Consider the following 19,453-nt stretch of genomic DNA (forward strand, 5'->3'; position numbering starts at 1 on the left):
TCGAACTGGTGACCTTGGAGTCAAGCTGGCATCCTCAGGATCTAGGCAGCAACCGCAGGACTGAACTGGCAACTTCAGCACTCCAGGATGACAGTACTCACTGCACCACAAACCAGGGCACAAGAAATATCTTTACTAAAACAAGTATTCCAAGTCAATTTCTGTTAAGTATAGATAAACATATTTTTATAATATATTTGTATTTAAAGAGGTAATAATTTCACTTGAACTTTATTTTTAATACCATAGTCATTAAATTTTTTACATGGGCTTCGTTCTTTTTTCTTGAGCACAGCTCAAGAAAAGACTAAAATAGTATAGACTATAATCAAATACTCTCTCATGCAGGCAATATGATAAACTATTAATTTATTAAACATGACTGTTTAAAGAAAAAGAATTTTTCTGGTGGAGAAAGAATCTTAAGCAAAATATATATATATATATAGCCCCTTTTGCATATAAAACTTTCACATTATTTTGTATTTTAGTTAATTTTTTTCTTCTATTATCATCACTGACTAGATACCATATGATGTGTTATATGACTGTCACATAGAAAAGTACAGTATCTTTAATAAGAATTCACCTTACATTGTAGGGGCCACTGAATAAGGTTGGCCAACTGCAATATTGTCCTCATGCCGTATTAACCATTGCAATACTAGAGTAGACATAACCCAGACCATTGAGAACCTGACAGTACTTCACACAGGAAAAACAAGCATATAATATTTATAAAAGGATTAAAAGGTTGGGTAACTGTAGTAATGGCAAACACATAAATCTGAATCTCCCCTCCACATCCTCCAAAAAACAATAAAGAAGAACAAATAAAATGACACAACCTGTTAATCCTAATCCGGAGGGACCCAAAACATTGAAGACACGAACAAAGTCCGTCGATTACACACCAAAGCTTAATTGTCTAGCTTGGCTAAGCGGCAGCAACTCCGACAGAAATCTGAAGCAGAGCACGCTGGCCCTTTATTCTACTTAGTTTTTATAGTTTTGTAAGTGGGAAGTACAGAAGCAAAAATTGTAATTAGTAGCCCCTTACCACTATTGGTTATAGTCATATGTCCTTTAACTTGGATAGGACCACATTCAATTTGCAAGCCATACATTATTTTGGAGGAAACAAAATTTACAAGTCAACACAATGGCAGAAAGATATCTTTATACATATTAAAAGGCATTCCCATATTATCTAGTGTTCATCTGCTATCTCTCTGTCCAGAGTCACACGTGTTAACTACATGCATTTACATAGGAGAGGTAGTTTCCGTGGGGACAAATGCCCGCAAATGGCTCATAGGTATAAGAAAAGGCTTATTTTGGCTTTTCTCTCCCTGCACCTGGCTAGCCATTCACCCCTTTCCCCACAGGTGTGGTGGAATGTCTGGGGATCCATGTTTTCCTCCCCTTTGCATTTACAATACAATGCCAAGGGCCATCCTGACTATGCCAATCACACAGTACAGAGACTATTCTCACAATTTCTCTGCACATCTGAACCCAAATTAATAAAATGTTCTCCAAGCCTCTTAAAATATTAATAGTAATTCTGTAGTTTTTGGTACTTTACAACACCTGCGGGTGAAGTGGCGTAGTGGCTCCTCACAACCCATGTCTTAACATAATTAGAACACAGAGAAGGATCAAACGTCCAATTATCTGTAAGTAGGAAAATGAATACTAAATCATAGCAAGTAATTTTTTACACCCCTATGTAAGCCTCAGTGGATAACAAGGTGGTCTAGGAAAAAAATTGCCCAGGACAAAAGGGGACCTAGTGACAAGCTTAAGATTGATCTAAAATCACTTCCAGGTAATCAGATTTCTTCCTAGATACTGAAAAACCATTTTGATAGATCATTGCATACCACAGAAAAGGGACTAACATGTTTGAATAGGACTCAAAGAGGCAGATTTGGAAAGGAAACTATTTTGAGAGAGAGCAAAAAAGGAAGTTATAATTCACTTTGGAAATTAAATGGTTTAAAAAAACAGCAAAAGAAGAAAATTTAGGATCCTACAAGACAGGAGAATATTTTATGAAATAGAAGGGCAAATTCCTTCACACTGCCCTGGCCCCAAATAATAACAAGTCATCACTTACATCCCTGTTCAAATCAAGCCACAGTGGAGAACCAGAGTGGTGTAGAAAAAAAGTTGCACAGGACAGGAGAGGAGCTTTGAGTGCTGTCTCATATCATGCACAAAAGTAATTTCTCAAAATGGATCAGAGATCTAAATGTAAGAACTATAAAATGTATAGATTAAACATAGGTATAAATCTTTCTGGCCTTGGATTTACTAATGTTTTTTTTTTATTTTATTTTAATTTTTTCTGAAGTTTGAAACGTGGAGGCAGTCAGACTCCCTCATGTGCCCGACCAGGATCCACCCGGCACGCCCAGGGGGCGATGCTCTGCCCATCCAGGGCGTTGCTCTGTTGTGACCAGAGCCATTCTAGCGCCTGAGGCAGAGGCATGGAGCCATCCTCAGCGCCGGGCCAACTTTGCTCCAATGGAGCCTTGGCTGTGGGAGGGGAAGAGAGAGACAGAGAGGAAGGAGAGGGGGAGGGGTGGAGAAGCAGATGGGCGCTTCTCCTGTGTGCCCTGGCTGGGAATCGAACCTGGGACTCCTGCACTCCAGGCCGACGCTCTACCACTGAGCCAATCGGCCAGGGCTTACTAGTGGTTTTTTTAGATACATTTTCAAGCATAAGTGACCAAAGATAATATAGATAAACCTGAAAATTTGTGCTTCAAGGGACACCATCAAAAAAATGAAAAGACAAACTATACGGGAAAAAGTTTGTAAATTGTCTATTTGACTAGGGACTTGTATCTAGAGTATATAAAGAACCTCTTACAACTCAATAATAAAAAGACAGCATAATTTTTTTTTTTCATTTTTTTGAAGCTGGAAACAGGGAGGCAGTCAGACTCCCACATGTGCCCTACCAGGATCCACCCGGCATGCCCACCAGGGGGCGATGTTCTGCCCCTCTGGGGCATTGCTCTGTTGCATCCAGAGCCATTCTAGCGCCTGAGGCAGAGGTCACAGAGCCATCCTCAACACCCGGGCCATCTTTGCTCCAATGGAGCCTCAGCTGCGGGAGGGGAAGAGAGAGACAGAGAGGAAGGAGAGGGAGAGGAGTGGAGAAGCAGATAGGCGCTTCTCCTGTGTGCCCCGGCCGGGAATCGAACCCGGGACTCCTGCAAGCCAGGCCGACACTCTACCACTGAGCCAACTGGCCAGGGCCAAGACAGCATAATTTAAAAATGGATGTAGGAGCCTTGGCCAGATAGCTTGGTTGATTAGCATTGTCCCAATGTGCAAAGGTTGCCTTCGATCCCTAATCAGGGCACATACAGAAACAGATGAGTGTTTCTGTCTCTCTATCTTTAAAATATATCAATTTTTAAAAATAAAAATAAAAATGGATATAGGCATTAAATAGACATTTCTCCAAAGAGGACATAATATGGCCAATAAATACATTAAAAGTTCTTCAGCCCTGGCCGTTTAGCTCAGTGGTAGAGCGTCGGCCTGGCGTGCAGGAGTCCTGGGTTCGATTCCCGGCCAGGGCACACAGGGGAAGCGCCCATCTGCTTCTCCACCCCTCCCCCTCTCCTTCTTCTCTGTCTCTCTCTTCCCCTCCCGCAGCCAAGGCTCCATTGGAGCAAAAGATCGCCCAGTTGCTGGGGATGGCTCCTTGGCCTCTGCCCCAGGCGCTGGAGTGGCTCTGGTCGCGACAAAGTGATGCCCCGGATGGGCAGAGCATCGCCCCCTGGTGGGCGTGCCGGGTGGATCCCGGGCGGGCGCATGCAGGAGTCTGTCTGACTGCCTCCCCGTTTCCAACTTCAGAAAAATACCCCCCCAAAAAAAAAAAGTTGTTCAGCTGGCCACTGGGTCATGGGCTTAGCCAACACTGATGTCTCCTCATGATTGGATGTGATCATGCTCCTTTTGTGACACTATGGTGGCTTACTGGTGACAGATTGGACTCAGCTACCTCCAAAACTTCCAGATCTGTGCGGAAGCAGTGAGAGATGCACTGAAAACAATTCACAGCAAATGCTGAGAAGACTTCTGATAGCAGCATAAAAATTGTTAAAGTAAAGAAGGAATAATTTACACTGACTAAAGCTTGAAATGTTACATTTTCAAGGTAAGATATGTAGGCACATGTTATGGAAGACACATTAAAAAAATTGCACAGGACAGGAGGGGAGCTTTGAGTACTGTCTCATATCATGCACAAAAGTAATTCTCAAAATTGATCAGAGATCTAAATATAAGAACTTCCCCCACATTAGGATGGAGGATTTAAAATAATCTTACATCATGGGGGAGAAATACCTGTCTTGTTGATAGATTGAAAATGTCAATAAATTGAAGTATGGTTTCAGAAAACCCCAAAAAACTATGATGCTCAATATCATCAGTCGTTAGAGACATGCAAATAGAAATCACAGTGAGGTACTTCACACACAATAGAGTCACTATATCAAAAGATAGATGACAGCCTTGATTAGGCAGTGGTGCAGTGAATAGAGTGTCAGACTGGGACACAGAAGACTCGAGTTTGAAACCCCAAAGTGGTCAATTTGAGTGTGGGCTCATCAGGTTTGAGCAAGGCTCACCAGCTTGAGTCCAAGGTTGCTGGCTTGAGCAAGGGTCACTCGGACTGCTGTGCCCTGGCACACCAGTCAAGGCACATATGAGAAAGCAATCAATGAGAAACTAAGGTGTCGCATTAAGGAATTGATGCTTCTCATCTCTCTCCCTTCCTGTCTGTGAGTTCCACTAAGGATGACCCAAAAAGGCCAATACTAAGACACATCATAATTAAAATACAAAAATTAAGGGATAAAGAAAGAATACTGCCTGACCTGTGGTGGCGCAGTGGATAAAATGTCGACCTGGAAATGCTGAGGTCGCCGGTTCGAAACCCTGGGCTTGCCTGGTCAAGGCACATATGGCAGTTGATGCTTCTAGCTCCTCTCCCCTGTCTCTCTCTCCTCTCTGTCTCTCTCCCCCCCCTCTCCTCTCTAAAATGAATAAATAAAATAAAAATTAAAAATTATATATATAAAAAAGTGAAAATGTCACATAAAAAAAAAGAAAATACTAAAAGCTGTAAGACAAAAGCAGTCTATTACCTACAGATGAGCCCCCATGAGGATGACATCCGACTTCTCAACAGAAACATTGGAGGCCAGAAGGGAATGGCAAGAAATATTCAAAGTAATGCAGAACAAAAGCCTACAATGAAGACTTCTTTATCCAGCAAGGCTATCATTTAAAATTGAAGGAGAAATAAAAAACTTCCTAGACCAAAATAAAAACTCAAGGAATTCATTACAATCAAACCAATGCTACAAGAAATGTTAAGGAGCCTGCTGTAAACAGAACAAAGGGGGGGGGGAGAATCTAGTAAAAGAGAAATGTAGATTTAAAGAATAAAATGGCAATAAACAACTACATATCAATAATAACCTTAAATGTAAATGGATTAAATGCTCTAATCAAAAGACATAGAGTAGCTGTGTGGATAAGAAAACAGGACTCGTACAATTACCATCTACAAGAGACATACCTCAAAAGAAAAGATACATATAAACTGAAAGTTAAGGAATGGAAAAAAAAATTTCATGCAAATGGAAATGAAAAAAAAGCTAGGGTAGCAATACTTATATCAGACAAAATAGACTTTAAAACAAAGGCTATATATAGTAAAGGATAAAGAAGGTCACTACGTAATGATAAAGGGAGCAATCCAACAGGCATATATAACCATTATAAATATCTACGCACCTACAAGAGCACCTAAATATATAAAGCAAATTTTGATGGGCATAAACAGTGAGATCAACCAATAATATAATAGTAGGGGATTTCAATACCCCACTAACATCCATGGATATATCCTCAAGAAAGAAAATTAACAAAGAAACAGCAGACTTAAAAGACACACTAGATCAACTGGATTTAATAGATATCTTTAGAATCTTTCACCCTAAAGCAACAGAATATACATTTTTTTCAAATGCTCATGGTACATTATCTAGGATAGACCACATGCTAGGACACAAAACAAGTGTCAACAAATTTAAAAGATTAAATCATATGAAGCATCTATTCAGATCACAATGGCATGACTAGAAATCAACTATAATAGAAAAACTGAGAAATACCCAAACACTTGCAAACTAAATAGCATGTTATTAAATAATGAATGGGTTAACAATGAGATCAAGGAAGAAATAAAAAATTTATTTGAAACAAATGAAAACGAGCATAAAACAACTCAAAATTTATGGGACACAGCAAAAGCAGTCCTGAGAGGGAAGTAGCACTACAGGCATACCTTAAGAAGCTAGAAAAAGCTCAAATAAACAATTTAACCCTGCATCTAAAAGAACTAGAAAAAGAACAAGTAAAACCAAGATGAAGTAGAAGGAAGGAAATAATAAAGATCAGAGTGGAAATAAATGAGATAGAGGCTAAAAAAAAACAATACAGAGGATCAATGAAACCAAGAGCTGGTTCTTTGAAAAGGTAAACAAGATCAATGAACCTTTTAACAGACTCACCAAGAATAAAAGAGAGAGGACTCAAATGAAATTAATGAGAGAGAAGTAACAACGGACACTGCAGAAGTACAAAGAGGATTGTAAGAAAATGCTATGAAGAACTGTTTGCCATAAAATTAGACAGCCTAGGCAAAATGGACAAATTCCTCGAAACATATAATCTTTTTAAAATCAATATAGAAGAATCAGAAAACCTAAACAGACCGATTTCATCAAATGAGATTGAAACAGTTATCAAAAACTCCCAACAAACAAAAGCAGCCCTGGGTCAGATGGCTTCACAGGTGAATTTTACCAAATATTCAAAGAAGAACTAACTCATATCCTTTTCAAGCTAGTTCAAAAAATTCAAGAGGAGGGAAGACGTCCAAACTCCTTTTATGAGGCAAGCATAATTCTGATTCCAAAACCATGCAAAAACACTACAAAGAAAGAAAACTATAGATCAATATTTCTGATGAACTTAGATGCTAGAATTCTCAACAAAATATTAGTAAACTGGATCCAGCAATACATGAAAAAAATTATACATCATGATCAGGTGGGATTTATCCCTAGAAGACCAAAGCTGGTACAAAATCCACAAATCAATCAATGTGATTCAACATATAAACAAAAGAAAGGATAAAAATCACATGATAATATCAATAGATGCAGAAAAAGCATTTGATAAAATCTAGCACCCATTTATGATAAAAACTATCAGCAAAGTGGGGATACAAGGATCATACCTCAACATGATAAAGGCCACTATGACAAACCCAAAGCCAACATCATAATCAATGGGCAAAAATTAAAAGAAATCCCCTTATGATCAGGAACAAGGCAGCCATGCCCCCTTTCACCACTCTTATTCAACATAGTTCTGGAAGTCCTAGCCACAGCAATCAGACAAGAAGAAGGGATAAAAGGCATCCAAATTGGAAAAGGAGAAGTAAAACTATCATTATTTACTGATGATATGATACTGTACATAGAAAACTCTAAAGTCTCAAGTTGAAAAACTATTGGACCTGATAAAAGAATTCAGCAAGATGACAGGATATAAAATCAATATTCAGAAATCAGTGGCATTTTTATATACCAGTAATGAACTGTCTGAAAGAGAAATTAAGAAAACAATCCCCTTCACTATTGCAAAAAAAAAAAATAAATAAAGTACCTAGGTGTAAATTTAATCAAAGAGGTTAAAGACTTGTCCTCGGAAAATTATAAAACGTTGATAAAAGAAATCAAGGAAGATACAAAGAAGTGGAAGCATATGTCGTGTTCATGGATAGGAAAAATAAACATCATTACAATGTTTATATTACCCAAAGCAATCTATAAATTCAATGCAATACCAAGTAAAATACCAATGACATACTTCAAAAATATAGAACACATATTCCAAAAATTTATATGGAACTTAAAAGAAACACAAATAGCCTCAGCAATCCTGAAAAAAAGAATAAAGTGGGGGGTATCACACTTCCTGATATCAAGCTATACTACAAGGCCATCATACGCAGAACAGCCTGGTACTGGCATAAGAACAGGCATATAGATCAGTGAAACAGAACAGAGAACCCAGAGATAAACCCACATGTATATGGACAACTGATATTTGACAAAGGAGGTAAGAGCATACAATGGAATAAAGACAGCCTCTTTAACAAATGGTGTTGGGAAAATTGGACAGGTACTTGCAAAAAAAATTAAACTGGATCATGAACTTACACCATTCACAAAAGTAAACTCAAAATGGATAAAAGACTTAAAAATGTAAGTTGTGAAATCATAAACATCTCAAAAGAAAACATAGGCAGTAAACTCTCCGATATCTCTTGTAGCAATATATTTGCTGATTTATCTCCACAGGCAAGTGAAATAAAGGACAGGATGAACAAATGGGACTTTATGAAACTAGAAAGCTTTTTCACGGTAAAAGACACCATGAACAAAATAAAAAGACAACCACATAGTGGGAGAATATATTCGCCAATACGTCTGATAATGGGTTAGTAACCAAAATTTATAAAGAATTTGTAAAATTCAACATCAGGAAGACAAACAATCCAATCAAAAAATGGGCAAAGGTTGCCTGACCAGGCAGTTGTACAGTGGATAGAGCATTGGACTGGGATGCGGAAGACCCAGGTTCGAGACCCCGAGGTTGCCAGCTTTGGCTTGGGCTCATCTGGTTTGAGCAAAAGCTCACTAGCTTGGACCCAAGGTTGCTGGCTCAAGCAAGGGGTTACTCGGTCAAGGCACATATGAGAAAGCAATCAATAAACAACTAAGGTGTCACAACGAAAAACTATGATTGATGCATCTTATCTCTCACCATTCCTCTCCGTCTGTCCCTATCTATCCCTCTCTCTGACTCTGTCTCTGTAAAAAAAAAAAAATGGGCAAAAGAAATGAAGACACTTCTTTCTCCAAAGAGGACATACAGATGGCCAATAGGCATATGAAAAAATGTTCAACAGCATTAATCATTAGAGAAATGCAAATTAAAACCACAATGAGATACCACCTCACACCTGTCAGAATGGCACTCATTAACAAATCAACACACAACAAGTGTTGGCAAGGGTGTGGAGAAAAGGGAACCCTCCTGTACTGCTGGTGGGAATGCAGACTGGTGCAGCCATTGTAGAAAACAGTATAACGTTTCCTCAAAATATTAAAAATGGAACTTCCCTTTGACCCATCTATCCCACTTTTAGGAATTTATTCTATGAATACCAAATCACTGATTCAAAAGAAGAAATGCACCCCACCATGTTTATTGCATCATTTTTTACAATAGCCAAGATCTGGAAACAGCCCAAGTATTCATCAGTGGACGAGTGGATTAAAAAGCAGTGGTACATATACACAATGAAATACTATGCGACCATGAGGAAGAAATCTTACCTTTCACAACAACATGAATGGACCTGGAAACTATCATGCTAAGTGAAATAAGCCAGGCAGAGAAAGAAAAATATCATAATACCTCACTCATTTGAAGAATCCAATGAACAGTGTGAACTGAGCAATGGAACAGAGGCAGAGGCGGGATCAATGTGACCAGAGAGAAAGGGGTCAGAGGGAAAGTAGAAGAGAAGATGGGATCAGAGAAGGGAAAGAGATTAGTGAAATTATATACACATAACACAGCTTTATAGAGAACAGGACAACAAATCCGGAGGGAAGGGGGAAAGGTATTGGAGGGTGGAAACATGGGGGGGGGGTCCAAAGTGAATAAAGGGGTGGGGGGAGATATATTTGGTGTGACACTTGAATCTATGTAAACACAAATTAAAATCATAAATAAAAAAATTGTGAAAAAGAATAAATGTAACAAGAAGTATACAAAAGCAATTTGATCAAAACTTTAAGACTTATGAAAGACAAAACTAGATTTGAACAAGTAGAAAGACAGTTTTTCCCTAATTTGTGATTTTATCATAATTTCAATAAAAATACCAACATGCTTTTTTTTTTTTTATAGAATTAAGCAATATGCTCTAGACTTCATTTGGAACTACAAATATATAAAAATGGCTAGGAATTGTTTCAGGCAGGAATTATCAATGATTCCTACAACTAATGCATGAAGAGTTGATGACAAGGATATTTTTGCAGCCTCAAAATACCTCCCCACAAAATACTAATCACTAATGGGGAAAAAAATAGCAATTTTCTGGTGGATTCACTACATTACCAAGTTTTCAAAGATAACATTATTAGTAGTGCAACAGTTAGACATTATGCATTCCGATAGGATGCACTGAGAAGAGCTTATCACTTCTCTGGTATTTCTGCACAAATATATAATCATAATTTAAGCATAAAGAAACTCAGTGAAACCCAAATTGAGGGACATTCCACAAAATAAGTGGCTTATATACTTTAAAAATTGCAAGGTAAAAAGAAAAAAAAAACATAAAAAAAAAAAAAACAAGAGAGAAATTTGTTTCAGAACAAAGAAGACTAAAGAGATAGAACAATTAAAGACAGTGTAGGACCCTGGGATGGATCATGGGCCAAGATAAAAAACAATTGTCATTTTATTTTTATTACTCTTTTTTTTTTTTCATTTTTCCAAAGCTGGAAACTGGGAGGCAGTCAGACAGACTCCCGCATGCGCATGTGCCCGACCGGGATCCACCCGGCATGCCCACCAGGGAGCGATGTTCTGCCCCTCTGGGGCGTCGCTCTGTGGCATCTAGAGCCATTCTAGCGCCTGAGGCAGAGGCCACAGAGCCACCCCCACCGCCCGGGCCATCTTTGCTCCAATGGAACCTCGGCTGCGGGAGGGGAAGAGAGAGACAGAGAGGAAGGAGAGGGGGAGGGGTGGAGAAGCAGATGGGCGCTTCTCCTGTGTGCCCTGCCTGGGAATCGAACCCAGAATTCCTGCATGCCAGGCTGACGCTCTACCGCTGAGCCAACCAGCCAGGGCCTATTACTCTATTTTTGTTACAAAGGATATTAATGGAACAATTGGAAAAATCTGAAGGTTTCTAGATTGTATTGTATTAATGGTAGTTTCCCTATTTTGATAAATGTGCTCCTTTAAAAATATGTTAAAATATTTAGGAGTAAAAGGGAATGATATCTGGAGGTAGTTATCAAGCTCAAAAATATCTGGAGAGAAAAGAGAAACTGATAAAACAAGTATAATAAAATGTTAAGTTTTGAGAATTTAAAGTGTAGACTTTCTTTGTACTCACCCAATTTCAGTTTCCTTAGATATTGTCTATTTAAATAACTGTGGTATATTTTTCAAAACTAAGATACCTACATTGGTACATTACTATTAACTAAACCCCAAGCTTTATTCAGATTTCACCCATTTTACCTGAATGTTCCTCTAAACTTCAAGCTTTATTGCATTTCACAAATTTTTTTCCTTAATGTCCCTTTTCTGCTCCAAGATCCAAACCCAGGTGCCCCATTGAGTTTATTCATCATCTCTCTCCAATCTCCTTTGGTCTGTGACAGTTTCTTAGTCTTTCCTTATATTTCATGACTTTGAAAGTTTTGAGGAGTACTGGTGAAATATTTCTAGGATGTCCCTCAATTTTGTTTTGTCTTATGTATTTCTCACAATTAGACTGGGATAATGGGTTTTTCCAAATACTACTATAGAGGTGAAGGATCTTTCTCATCACATCATATCAGGAAGTAGATTTTATCAACAGAATTATCTCTGGGGATGTCAATCTTGATATCTTGGTGAAGGTGATAGTTGACAGATTTCTTCTCTTTAAAGTTCCAATTTTTCCAACTCTATTTGAAGGGAGTTACTAAATTCAGCCCATGCTCAAAGGCATGTTAGGAGGGGCAGATTAAAGCGTAATCTTTACCTTCCTGATGGGATAGTTTCCACATACATTATTATTTGGATTCCTCTGTAGGGAAGATTTGACACTTCTCCTCTATTTATTTGTTTCATTTATTCATATTTGTGTGGACTCATTGTGTATTTATTTTTTTTATTTATTTAACAGAGGGGAGAGAGAGAGAGAAGGGGGGGAGGAGCAGGAAGCATCAACTCCCATGTGTGCCTTGACTAGGCAAGCCCAGGGTTTCAAACCGACAACCTCAGTGTTCCAGTAGACAGACGCTTTATCCACTGTGCCACCACAGGTCAGGGGATTTATTTTGTTCTTTATATAATTGGTTATAATCCAGTAAATCTTTAACTTCGTCATTTCAATAATTCCAGCTTTGACCACTGGGAGTTCTGGTAGACTCCTCTGGCCTTTTGACATGTCTCTGTTTTTGGTTTCTGAGCACTTCCTTGCTTTCTGCCTTGTCATGTATTTTCCCCGTGATAGCTCTACAGTTGATTATTTCTCCAGAACCCTTGTTTCTATTATTGAAGAACGATATTTAGAAACCAGGATTTTGGCACTGAGTAATTTGTACTATTTTGTAACTTTTCTGTAAACTTGAAATTTCACAATAAAAAGTAAAAAAATGAATTAAAAGTTGTAAGATACATATTCTACTTGTTCTTTTTAAAGTTATTTTTTAATTTATTGTTTTTTTTTTAGTTTTTATTGATTTTAAGAGATGAAGGGAGTGAGCTAGAGAGAAATAGTAACATCGATCTGTTTCTCTATGTGCCCTGACTGGGGATTGAACTGGCAACCTCTGTGCTGCAGGACAATGCTCTAACCAACAGAGGTATCCAGCCAGGGCTAATTTTATTGGTTTTTAGAAAGAGGGGGGGGGGAACATCAATTTGTTATTCCACTTATTTATGCATTAATTGGTTGATTTTTTTCAAGTAGAGGAGGGGAGATAGTGAGAAAGACTTCCAAATGCGCCCCAACCAGAATATCCTGGCAACCCCCATCTGGGGCCAATACTCAAATCAACCAAGCAGACACTCAAACCAATTGAGCCACTGGCTGCAGGAGGGAAAGAGGGAGAGAAGGGGGAGAGGAGGTAGGGAGAAGCAGATGATCACTTCTCTTGTGTGCACTAACTGGGAATCAAACCTGGGATTTCCATACACTGGGTCAATGCTCTATCCACTGAGCCAGCCAGACATCTTTTTTTTTCTTTTTTTTTGTGACAGAGACAAAGAGAAGGACAGACAGACAGGAAGGGAGAGAGATGAGAAGCATCAATTCTTTGTTGCGACACTTTAGTTGTTCATTGATTGCTTTCTCCTACATGCCTTGACCGGGGCTACAGCAGACCAATTGACCCCTTGTTCAAGCCAGCAACCTTGGGTTCAAGCTAGTGAGCTGTGCTCAAACCAGATGAGCCCATGCTCAAGCCAGCAACCTCGGGGTTTTGCACCTGGGTCCTCTGCGTCACAGTCCAACGCTCTACCCACTACCCCACCGCCTGGTAAGAATTTTTTTTTAATATTTATTTATTGATTTTAGTGAGAGAGGAAGGGAGGGAGAGAGAAAGAGAGATACAGGGACAAACAGTCTGTTCTTGTATGTACCTGACCGGGGAATCAACTCTGTGCGTTAGGACAGTGCTCTAACCAACAAAACTATCCACCCAGGGCCCATTGGTTGATTCTTGTATGTACCCTGACCCGGGCTTGAACCTGCAACCTTGGCCTATAAGAACAACACTAACTAACTAAACTACTCAGCAAGGTTCTAGTTGTTTTTCTTGTTTTCTACCTTAATTAAACTATTGTCAGTTACCAAATGGTAAATTTTTAAATTCATAGATGCTTTTTTTTCCCTTAAGTGCGAAGCAAGGATGCAGAGAGACAGACTCCCGCATGCATCCTGACTAAGATCCAATTAGGATCCACCCAGCAAGCCCCCTATGGAGTAATACTCTATCTGAGGCTGTTGCTCTGTTGCTTGGCAACTGAGCTATTTTATTGCCTGAGGCAAGGCCATGGAGTCATCCTCAGAACTCAGGGCCAACTTGCTCCAACCGCACATTTGCTGTGGAAAGGATAGAGAGAGATAGAGAGAGAAGAGAGAGGGGGAGTGGTGAAGAAGCAGATGGTTGCTTCTCTTGTGTGCCCTACTCAGAATTGAACCCAGGACATCCACATGTTGGCTGACACTCCACCACTGAGTCAACAGTCCAGTGCCTGTTTTCTCTTTCTTTTTTTTTTTTTTTTAATTTAATGAGAGGAGGGGAGGCAGAGACAGACTCCCGTCTGCACCATGACAGGGATCCACCTGGCAAGCCTAGTAGAGGTGATGCTCTGCCAATCTGGGGCTCTTGCTCCACTACAACCAGAGACTTTTTTTTTTTAGCTCCTAAGGCTGAGGCCATGGAGTCATCCTCAGCACCCAGGGTCAACTCTCACCAATCAAGCCATGGCTGCAGGAAGGAAAAGAGGAGAAGAGAGAGGGAAAAGAGAGAATGAAGTGAGAGGAGGGGGTAGTGGAGAAGCAGATGGGCACCTCCCCTGTATGACCTGACTGAGAATCGAACCTGGGACATCTAAATGCCAGGCCAGTGCTCTACCACTGAGCCAACTGACCAGGGCCTTTTTTCTTTTTTTTAATTTATTCATTTTAGAAAGGAGAGAAAGAGGGAGAGAGAGAGAGGAGAGAGGCAGAGAGAGAAGGGGGGAGGAGCAGGAAGCATCAACTCCCATATGTGCCTTGACCAGGCAAGCCCAGGGTTTCGAACCGGTGACCTCAGCATTTCCAGGTCGACGCTTTATCCACTGCACCACCACAGGTTAGGCCAGGGCCTTTTTTCTTAATAAAAGTTATATTTTACTTGGAATCTAGAAATTATTAAAGTATACTATAACCTCAATAGAAAGTTTTTTGTATATTCAATAGAAAGTTTTTTGTATATTTTATTTTCATCTTTTAAATAGAATGGAAACACTAATTTCCTCTTATGAAAAACATAGTGGTCTATGATTTAATTTTTAAAACTTTATATAACAAAACTAATAAGTAATCAGTCCAGTTCAACAAGCATACATAAAAGGGCATAAGATGTGCATAAAAGAAGGAGATCTTGATATTATTCACAACTTTCAAGCAATGGTACCTCTACCCTCAAATTCCACTTTAGTGAATAAGTGTGATGTGCACAGGTTGGCCTGTTTCACAGGCAATTCTGTATATGAAAATGTAGCATTTTGAAGGGAACATTTAAAAATACCTCTTTGATCTGTTGTGTAAGGTAACTATACCAAATGTATTCTGTATCTTAGGTGTATCTTAAAAAGTCATTTTAGAAAATAAATTATTTATTTAATATGAATAATAAATTAAGAAAGTTACAAATGAGAATATAGGTTTCTTTTTTATTTGTGTGTTTTTTTAGAGAGAGAGATACAGGAAGTGAGGGGGAGAGATGAGAAGCATCAACTTGTAGTTGCTTCACTTTAGTTATTTATTTATTGCTTCTTATACATGCTTTGACCAAGGAGCTCAAGCCGAGCCAGTGGACCCCCTTGCTCAAGCTATGGGCTCAAGCTGTGACCTTGGATAAAGTGTAGACCTGGAATGCTGAGGTTGCTGCTTTGAAATCCTGGGCTTGCCTGGGCAAGGCACACACAAGAAAGCACTAGGAATTGAAGCTTCCCATTTCTCCCCCCAACCTCTTTCTCTCTCTCTCTCTGCTCTCTCTATCTCTATCTCTCTTTCCTCTCTTCAAAATCAATAAGTAAAATGTTAAAAAAAAAAGACAATTACAATGTAACAAAGATATAATTTGTATGATCTAATCGAGTAAGTCACAATGAGCATTTTTTCAAGGTAAATAGAACAGAAAATGTCAGTTTTTGGCACATAGGATAATAACTATTACTGAAATATTTATTTCAGTGGTTTATGAAATAAACACTTAAGAGAGATTTTTTCAGGAGAGGGGTTTTAAAATGTATGAAAACTTTTTTTCTTTATTGATTTTAGAGAGAGAGAAAGAGAGAGGGAGGGAGAGAGAATCATCAATTTTTGTTCCATTTATTCATGTATTCATTGGTTGCTTCTTATGTGGACGGACTGGGGATGAAACCCACAATCTTGGTGAATCGGGAAGACGCTCTAACTCAACAACCCAGCCAGGGCCTGAAACCTAACAACTTTTTACTTTTTCATAGAGTACAGACAAACAAGATAAAATCATGTAAAGTGGTGATCTAATTTGCAGCTTCCAAAGTACAATTCTATCAGGTCACCCCTGCCATGATGTCTGCATCTCATCATTTTTCTGTGGAAACTTCTGGAGTCTAATGTCAGCTTCCTTCTTCTTGCCTTACTACATAAGCCTTAATCCCCAGAGCTAGCTGAATGTGCTGTTGGGGATACTATGTAATATGGACCATATTAATTTTTTATGGCACCATAGAATGTGAATTATGAAATTTTTCATCCTAATATTTCACATATAAAGTTGTATTTTTTAAATTATTGTCTGGCCTCTGCTGTTGTTGGTAAAATGCTTACCTTCAGTCTTAATTTTCATTCTTTTAAGTATTCTGTTTATTTTTTTCTGATAGGTGGAAGATTTTTTCTTTAATATCCCACATTTTCATCATGATGTGTCTGGATGTGACTCTTTATTCCACTTACGCATTATAAATTTGTGGACTTAAATATCTCCTTAAATTTGGAAATTTTTCACCTATTATCTATTCAGTATTGCTCCTCCATTATTTGCTAAGTAATTTCTAGAATTATTAGATAGATGTTGCAGCCTTTAAAACTATCTGGATTCTTAAATGTGTTTTTCTATTTTTATTTTTATGTCTTTCTCTGCTGATATATTTTTCCTGTCATTTTGGTAAACAGTATTGTCTAATCCAAAACATTCTCTTCCACTATTTCTTTATGAATACATTTTCTTTATTTATGCAGTGGGTGACTATACTTCAGGAAGGATGTAAGGAATACAGGCACAATGGGACACAATTGAGCAGTTTCTTAGAAAATTAAACATGCACGTCCATGCAGCCTTGCTATTTTATTCCTAATTGTTTACACAGGAGAAATAAAAATAATGTTCACACAAAAAAACTGTACATCAGTGTTCATAGCCGTGGTAGTCTGTATGGTAGGAAGGGAGGCTGAAGAATGCCCCCTCCCCAAGAGAGCCACATCCTAATTTATGAAACCTAAAAATGAAACCTAAAAATGTTATATGGCAAAAGGGACTTGCAGATGTGATTAAATTAAAGATATTGAGATGGGGTGATTTTCCTGGATTATGTGGATGAAGCCTAAATGTTATCTGAAAAGTTTTTACAAGAAGAAGACAAGAAGGTTAAGAAAAGAGAGGATGCCAATGGGACAGCAAAGCAGAGATTGGAGTAGTGGCATCAGGAACCAGAGAGTACAGGCAGTCTTTAGGAACTATAAGAGGCAAGAAACAGATTCTTCTTCTTTGAAGCCTCCAGAAGGAAACAGACTGATAATACCTTGATTTTAGCCCTATACAACTCGTTATAAGCTTCTGACATTCAGAACGATAAATCTGTGTTTTTAAGGTACAAAATTGCCCTATCTTGGCTATTGTGAATAATGACACAGTGAACATGGAGTGCAGATATCCCTTCAAGATCCTGTTTTTATTTCCTTTGGATATATACCCAGAAATGGGATTGCGGGGTGATATGGTAGTTCTTTTAATTTTAAAAGACTCCATACTGATTTCCATAGCAGCTATACCAATTTACATTCCTACCAACAGTGAACAATGATTCCCTTTATTATTTTTCTGGTCTCTATTTCATTTATTTCTGTTCTAACCTTTATTTCCTTCCTTCTGCTAACTTTAGATTTGGTTTAGTTTTCTTTTTCTACTTTTTTGAGGTCAAAGTTTCTTTTTCTTTTCCTTCCTTCCTCCCTCCCTCCTTTCCTTCCTTCCTTTCTTCCATGGCAAAAGAGACAGAGAGGGAGAGAGAGGGACAGACAGGAAGGGAGAGAGATGAGAAGCAGCAATTCTTTAATGCGACACCTTAGTTGTTTATTGATTGCTTTCTCATATGTGCCTTGACCAGGGGCTACAGCAGAGCCAGTGACCCCTTACTCAAGTCAGCGACCTTTGGGCTCAAGCCAGTGACCATGGGGTCATTCATGTCTATGATCTCATGCTCAAGCCAGCAACCCCATCCTCAAACCAGATGAGCCTGCGCTCAAAACAGTGACCTCGGGGTTTCAAACCTAGATCCTCTGCATCCCAGTCTGACGCTCTATCCATTGTGCCACCGCCTGGTCAGGTTCGTTCTTATTTCTTAATGTTGGTGTTTATCTCCATGAACTTACCACATTGAAGTGGTTTGGCAGTATTCCATAGGTTTTGATATGATTCCATTAATGTTTGTTTCAAGATATTTCTTGATTTGCCTTTTCATTTATTCTCTTACCCTTTGATTATTCAGGAACATGTTATTTCATCTTCAAATATTTGCGAGTTTTTCAGCTTTCCTCCTATTACTGATTTCTAGCTTCATACCATTGTGGTCTGAAAAGATACTTAATATGATTTCAGTCTTCTTAAATTTGCTAAGATTTGTATTGTGATCTATTATATGATGTGTCCTGGAAAATGTTCCCTTTGTGCTTTAGAAAAATGTGTATTCTGTTGCTATTGAAAGAAATTTTCTGTATATATCTGTTCCATTTGATCTAGAGCAGTGGTAGTCAACCTGGTCCCTACTGCCCACTAGTGGGCATTCCAGCTTTCATGGTGGGCGGTAGCGGAGCAACCAAAGTATAAATAAAAAGATAGATTTAACTATAGTAAGTTGTTTTATAAAGATTTATTCTGCCAAACAGCGAAAATTCGACATAAAGTACTCGGTAAGTAATTATTATTATATGCTTTAAGTTGCTGTAACTCTGCTTTATAAATTTTATAAAGTAAAGTTACTTCCCTACTTTATAAATCACCATTACTGTGGAACGGGTGGATGGTTAGAAAATTTTACTACCAACAGAGATACAAAAGTGGGCAGTAGGTATAAAAAGGTTGACTACCCCTGATCAAGTCTAATGTTTTATTTTTTTAATTGATTTGAGAGAGAGAGAAAGAAACATCTACTTTGTTTCACATATGCATTCATTTGTTGATTCTTGTATGTGCCCCAGCTGAGTATTGAACCTGCAACCTTGATATATCGGGACAGTGCTCTTACCAACTAAGCTACCTGGCCCAGGGCCCATCATGTTTTTTGTTTGTTTTTTCTGTCTGGATGATCTATCTGTTGTTGACAATAAACTTTTGAACTTTCCTGCTATTATTGTACTGTTTATTTCTCCCTACAGATCTGTTAATGTTTGCTTAATATATTTAGGTGCTTCAATGTTGAGCATATATATATTTATGATTATTATATTTTCTTGATGAAATTACTTCCTCATTATTATGTAATGACCATCTTTTCTCTTTTTAGAGTTTTT

General features: G+C 38.4%; 2 protein-coding genes and 1 pseudogene across 2 annotated transcripts in view; 2 read left to right on the forward strand and 1 right to left on the reverse strand.

The window, feature by feature from the left end:
* MARCHF7 (membrane associated ring-CH-type finger 7) overlaps nucleotides 1-19,453 on the reverse strand; it is a 180,271-nt gene that overhangs the window by 83,795 nt on the left and 77,023 nt on the right. The gene's annotated exons all lie outside the window — the stretch shown is intronic.
* The window catches only part of BAZ2B (bromodomain adjacent to zinc finger domain 2B), a 452,863-nt gene that overhangs the window by 23,149 nt on the left and 410,261 nt on the right, over nucleotides 1-19,453 (forward strand). The gene's annotated exons all lie outside the window — the stretch shown is intronic.
* LOC136306709 (ATP synthase subunit epsilon, mitochondrial-like) lies at nucleotides 3,992-4,145 on the forward strand (annotated as a pseudogene).

The sequence above is a fragment of the Saccopteryx bilineata genome, chromosome 5 (genome assembly GCF_036850765.1).
Source record: "Saccopteryx bilineata isolate mSacBil1 chromosome 5, mSacBil1_pri_phased_curated, whole genome shotgun sequence".
Lineage (NCBI taxonomy): Eukaryota > Metazoa > Chordata > Mammalia > Chiroptera > Emballonuridae > Saccopteryx > Saccopteryx bilineata.